We start from the raw sequence: 6,874 nt of genomic DNA, 5'->3' as shown, positions 1-6,874 counted from the left end.
ACAGCCTATAATCTTAATTGAATAAAACATACTTCTCTCTCTTTTAATTGAAATCCACAATTGAAATTTAAATCCAAAATTAAAACAGGTTGACATTCAAAACTGCCTAAAATACTGTACACCAGCTAGGATTAAGTCCAAGTAAGTGTGAGCTATTTATTTCACAAGTTAAAAAAAAAAGTAAATTGGTGGCCTCACAATTTTGGTGGGAACCAAGTAGCTTGTAAAATGGGTGTTGTTCTAGTATGGTGGTGGTGGTGGTGGTAGTGATGGTGAATCTCTGGGGAGCTCTCTCTCTCACGTGTGGAGAGAAAGCAAAACCAACTGGGTGTAGTGGTATATGGGGAACTGGGCTAGGCATAGACAGGCAGTTGAGCTGAGGTCTGAATCCTGGAAATGGTGATAATTCACCTTCATGACACAGTAGGCGTTCCCTTATGCTCCCAGAACTTTGGCTCCTGCCTAAGTTACTGACCCCCACAGCCCCCACAAGAAAAGCATGGCTAGAAGTCACAGTAGGCAATGGCCCAAGCTTCTGACCTTCAGGCTAAACTCCTCCCCAATTACCTAGCAACAGTAAAGACCATAAAAGGGACTTTTAGGCCCCCACCTCGATCTCTTACCTCTTACTTCTCACTCTCTTACTTGTCTCCCTCTTACTCCTCACTCTCACTCTTTCTTTCCTCTTCTCTTTGTCTTCTCTCCTCTCTCTTTGTCTTCTCCTCTCCTCTCCTCTCTCCCTCTTACTCTTTCTTTCTTTCTTTCTTTTCTTGCCTTCTCTCTCTCTCTCTCTCTCTCTCTCTCTCTCTCTTTCTACCTTCTCTCTTTCTCCCTGCCTTTCTACAATAAAGCTCTAAAACCATAGAGAGTCTCTGCTCATTAAGATCAGCTGCACTCACTCTCATCAGTGTTGGGAACCTTTTCCCTCATCCCTCTCTCCTATAACCCCGGTGGCTTTAGCAAAGTAGCTCCAGGAATCCCAGGTAGGGCTGCCCCTTGCCACCCCCCCCCAAGAGTGGGTCAGAGGCTTAGATGCCCACCCGGGGATGAGTGGAAGGTAGATAGCAGCCTTTTCACACCTGACAGACCAGAGAATAGGTAAAACTCTGGTGGGGTGTGGGTCTCCCCTTCCCCAGGGCATTCCCTGGGCCCCCTTTTTTAGGTCCCAACAGTGGTACACACCTGTAATGCTAGCAAGTGGGGAGCCAAGGCAAAAGGGTAGTGTGCTCAGGCAGCCTGAGGCACACACTGAAAAGAAAAAGAAGAAAAGAAAGAGGGGGCCTTCTTCTTGCAAAGAAGAGGGGGGGGGGAGGAGGAGGAGGAGGAGGAGGAAGAGGAGGAGGAGGAGGAGGAGGAGGAGACTACACTATATATATATATATATATATATACTATCTTGAGTATTATCCTAAATCAGTGCAAACTGGTCAGCACATGCCTGCTGACACATGGATTCACAGTTGAAGATGCCGCAGCATATATGTCTTGACCACACTGCAGAGGGCAAGAAGGATGAACAATGCTCCTTTTCAGTCATTTCTTGATTATTCCTAATGGGGTTGAATTCAAACACCCACAAAGGGAGATGGAGAACCAATACGCCACCCCTTCTGTGTGTTCACAGGAGGTACCAACAGACATTTGTTAAACTTGATGTTGAGTAATACAACAGCTATTGAGAACTCTATTAAAACTTGATGTTTACTTGATTTCCCAACTTTTGGAATTTTTTAGACCAAAATAGTAGCCTCTAAAAAATTGTCTGCTTCCCCTTCTTCTTTCTCCTCCTCTTTCTCCCCCTCTTTCTCCTCCTCTTTCTCCTCCTCTTTCTCCCCCTCTTTCTCCTCCTCTTTCTCCTCCTCTTTCTCCCCCTCTTTCTCCTCCTCTTTCTCCTCCTCCTTCTCCCCCCTCCTCTGCCTTCTCCTTCTCCCTTCTCTCTTCTCTTCTCTTCTCTTCTCTTCTCTTCTCTTCTCTTCTCTTCTCTTCTCTTCTCTTCTCTTCTCTTCTTTTCTCTTTTCCTTCCCTTCCCTTCCCTTCCCTTCCCTTCCCTTCCCTTCCCTTCCCTTCCCTTCCCTTCCCTTCTCTTTTCTTTTCTTTTCTTTTCTTTTCTTTTCTTTTCTTTTCTTTTCTTCTTTTTCTAAGTAGCCTGGCTATCCTGGAACTTGCTACACGAATGAGGCTGGCTGCCAACCCATAGCAATCTGCCTGCCTCTGCCTTTCAAGTGCTGGGATTAAAGTCATATACCACCATGTTCAGCTTTGTCAACATGTTCTTAAGTTTGTTGATTACAACTGTCCAGATTTAAGAGGTCAGCTCCCCACTTGTTCCATCAGTGGCTGTGGCTCAGTGTTCGTGTGAAATCGCAGGCTACCATATGGGACCACACAGGCTTTCAGACATTTTCAACACTACAGGAAGTTGTATTGGAAAGCACTGCCCTTCAGTGAGAAGAAAAAAAAAATCCTTAGTATAAGCTGCATGGCAGGTGTTATAGTTGACGTGTATCTTTGTTTTTCAATTCACCATGAAGAAGCTTACAAAGCTTAAGTCATTTGTCCAAGTCATCTAACTGATAGAGGGCAAAGCTAGGACTTTCTCCTGACTCTGAGACCACTGCCATTTTTCAATGAGTGGCCAAGTGCTGATTCATTCACCCATCCATCTTAATGATGGAGTGACTGCACATTTAAATAATTAGGCTAGAAGAGCAGATAGAAACAGTTACTGAACAAACTGCTTTCTCTATTTACTGAGTCTGAATTAGCAGCTAGAGAGAGCTATAAGGGTCAGAGGGATGAATCTGGTCCTTGATTTCATAGTATTTAGTAGCCCAGTCGGGGAGACCAACATTAAATATACGATCACAAAAATTAATTATTGGCTACAGTTGTGGTAAACATCTAAGAAGAAAGCCCATCTGTTTTGGAAGAGACATCCAAATTGCATTATATAACAATAATACCAATAATTAACAATAAAGCCTTTAGCTTCCATGCCCTGTGAAATTCAAATTAGTAAGGAAACCCTAGGATACCCTTGGCTTCCTGATTGATGATGGCACTGTAATCTTTATGCCTGGTAAACAAGGAGATCTGTTTCACTCAAGGTCATCCTGGGTTGACACGACCAACTTCAATTTCATCTGGATCTCCTCGGTAGAAGTATTTCTGAGCTAGAGAGCACCGATCAGCTAATTTGTCAGCATTACAAAGCAGTACCTTACCCTCATAGTTCTTCTCTCTCATTGAAACTTCCCAGCAGCCGCCGCTGACATATGAACTTCGCAGATGAAGATGCCACCGCATGGCTGTTTCTTGACTGCTCTGCCGAGGGTGAGATAGTGGGGCAATGCTTCTTCCCGGCCATTTCTTTGTCATTTCTAACAGGGTCAAACTCAAATACCCATAAAAGGAGATGGAGAGCCAATAGGCCACACCATCAAATTTAAAAGGCTAGGAAAAAAAAAGTCAAGACCATAAACTGTTACCACATTCAGTCCTTTTAATGCTAGTCTATTAGTGTCAATAAAAGAACAACGGAATGTCCATCACGCCGTAACACGGCACGCCTATTATGTCAATACGATTAGTTTTTGTAATGTGTTCATGTACTGGTTACAGTTTATAAAAAAATTGATTTCACAGAATCAGAGAAATTAGAATTGGAAATATTCTATTAGATCACGACACACATCCCTGGAGGTGAGTGCAGAATTGCTCCCTGCTTCCCAGTGTATTTTCTGGTGTGGTTTTCTATCAGGTTTTGATGGACTTATATATTTATTATGGGCTGGGACTATGTTCCACTAAAAATTATAGCAATCCATCTGAGAAATAAAATTCTAGAAAAATAAGCATTCACTGAGTGCTAATTTTACTTTGGTGGGTACATTTTTAATATAGCAGTGTTTATGGCCTCTCAGCTTACAAGAGGCAGGGTAGCAGCAGTGGATCATGGATTGGCATTATAATCAAGTAGTAAATTTACATATCTTAAGATGAGAAAATTTCCCCAGACCAAATTTCCCATCAGATTTACACAAAAATGCGATATGAAATTTTGATTCCCCAAGAATGGCTTATTTTCTATGTAGGAAATTGAACCCTGTGCCTCCTGAAAGTGCCTATAATCACACACCTGAAGAGACTGGTGTTTTGCCCTTCTTGGGCAGTGTGTACTGAGCTAGCACTCTGGGAGAGACAGTTGCAAGAAAGTGACAAACAGAGCCCTGAACCTGGGGGCTGACGTGGGCGGTGGCCAGGGCTCATCCTCACATCTCTCTCTGGTTCCCTTTCTCACTCTGGTGTGGCTCAGAGAGAAGAGGAGGGAGGGCTGGGCTAGCCTGGGAAGGGTGAGCCCTGAGTTCAGTGTCTTGCTCCTCTCCCTTGCAAATAAGGGAATGCAGTGGCTTTTCCAGGTGATGTGTACACACAACGGTCTACATCCAGCCAATCCAGCCACTCCCAGGATTTCCCGGAGTCAGGCCAGGCCAAGGTTCCCTCCACTTCAACGCCCTTCACATCCTCCCCACCTGGTTCCGTCCATTGAGAATGCTGAAGAAAGGACCACAGTATGATGTTCCTCAGTTCTCTTTTTTTCTTCATAGAGACAAAGCAAAAATTTGAATGTAGTCTAAGCTAGTGGGTGGAGGAAGGGACTCAGACCACGTGTGGGAAAGGACAGGGAGAAGGCATAGAAGTGTAACATCCCAGCAGACAACGCCCGGCGCTGCTGGTCTCCATTCTCACACCCCTGTCCGTAAACTCAGCTACAGCTCTCGTTCTCGTGGAATGCAGCTGAGGATCATGTCTGGAGAGCATCCCAGGGAAGACCTTCTCCATCTTCTCCACACCTGCGTGTTAAATGAGCAGGAATGCCCAGGTGCTGAGTCAGATGTAGGAATTCGCTGCACATTTTACAGACAAGTCATTTCGCATGCCCAGAAAGAAATGTTATCTATAGCGCTGTTTTCCTGAACTCTCCACAATTCAAGAGAATGCAAACTGAAAGCTGGTTCTACAGTGCCTGGGCCCAGTTGCTCAGCGTGGTGGATGGCTTCAGTTAGGTGGCGGTCACTGAGGAGGGTCTGCTTGCCAGAGCAGGAGCTGGGAAAACGGCTCCAAGTTAACCAAGCCAGGGACTTCTACCATGTTCATTCTTTTTTAAAAAAAAATTAAAAAGATTTATTTATGTTCATTAGTGTTTCACCTGCATGTCTGTGTGAGGGTGTCAGTCAGATCTTGGAGTTACAGACAGTTGTGAGCTGGCATGTGGGTGTTGGGATTTGAACCTGGGTCCCCTGGAAGAACAGTCTGTGCTCTTAACCGCTGACCCATCTCTCCAGCTCCCACTATGTTAATTCTTAATTTTCGAATGGCAGCTGGAAAGGTGGCTCACTACAGGACCTGAGGTGGTGACCAAAGGCTGATGGTCAAACAGTTCTGTAAAGGTGTGGGCAGGTCGCTGAGGTCTCAGGGGCAGTGATCAAAGATCGACCTTTGCTATTCACTGTGGTCTGAGGACCAGCAGAATCGTGTGACTTTACAGTGTGACAACAGATCAGTGTGCATTTACAGTACTACCTGATCCACAGCCATATTCTAAACCTATTGGATCCAAATGCACACACATTTTTAATTATAGGTGATTTGTTTGCACATAAAAGATTAAGCGGCTCTTGTACATCCCAGCAATTCCCTGTTGGTAGCAGCCCAGAGTTTTTAAAGACAGGACCAGCTTTGCTAGCCCACTGGGAATGGAAGCTCATTCGGCGCATTCTCTTTTCAGCAAAAACCTAAGAATGGGCAGGCATGCGTCCCCCACCAGCTGTACAATACAACATTTAAAAAAAAAAAAAAACTTACTTTTCCTCCTGGAAACAAACCATCCTTCCTAACTGCCTTTGATTCTGGCAAAGCTGTCAACCATCAAGATGAGCACCTGATTGAAACTGGATAGGAATCCTCCCCACCCCCCACAGTGGGACTGGTAGGCATGTCCTCCTAGCACATGGGTGGGGACCTGTGGGATCAAAAAGCCAAACATACCTTCCTAGCACATGTGCGAGGACCAGTAAGAGCGCAAAGCCAGAGGAGTCAGGGCTGAAAGACAGAGACAGAGACATCATTTGAACACCTCAGCACAATTGTTCCAGAAGTAAGACCACCCTTGGGCTCCAGCTTGAGTGAGCCTATAAACGCACAGCTTAGTTTAAAGCAGTCATAGGTGGGTTCTTCTGCTCTTTAGCTAAAATAAGGCCCAGACGATACGGTCTTGAAAATTAGATTATCAGCTCGTCTAAACTGGAAGCATTTATAGCTGGACACATGAGAATAAATGAGAGGAATACATTCTCTGGTGGTTCACAACCTGGAATTTGACCAGTGTGTGAATGAATTTGTAAGGTGCATGTATGTTTACATTTAATCTGAGCCTGACTAAATGTAGGTGGTTTAAAATGTTTAGACACTCCTGAGCCCTAAATACTGGTTTTCTGTATTGTAATGCAGCAGAAGGCTATATTTATTTTCTGGATTTAGAGGCAATGTGTCCTGAAATTAATATTTAAATTTATGCCAACTAACATGCAAATGAGCACGGCACTGGCGTTTTAAAACCAAGAGGATGGGATTGCAGCACTGACACTTCAATGGTGCTGATGCTTGGATGAGACAAGACAAAGAGGGCTAAAATGCAGATGGGATGGTTCCCTTGAACGAGCCAATGCAGGTGGGGTATTTACGGCTCTGTAAAGTGTTTTAAAACAGGAAACAGTATCTCAACTTAAAATAGTGATTTAACCATTCATTAATTTACTCAATGCAAACACGGCAACTTTTCTGAAATGGTGTTGCCAGTAAACACAATCTACAA

This window comes from Mus musculus, chromosome 3, assembly GCF_000001635.26.
Source record: "Mus musculus strain C57BL/6J chromosome 3, GRCm38.p6 C57BL/6J".
Lineage (NCBI taxonomy): Eukaryota > Metazoa > Chordata > Mammalia > Rodentia > Muridae > Mus > Mus musculus.
This window is presented reverse-complemented; position numbering follows the sequence as displayed.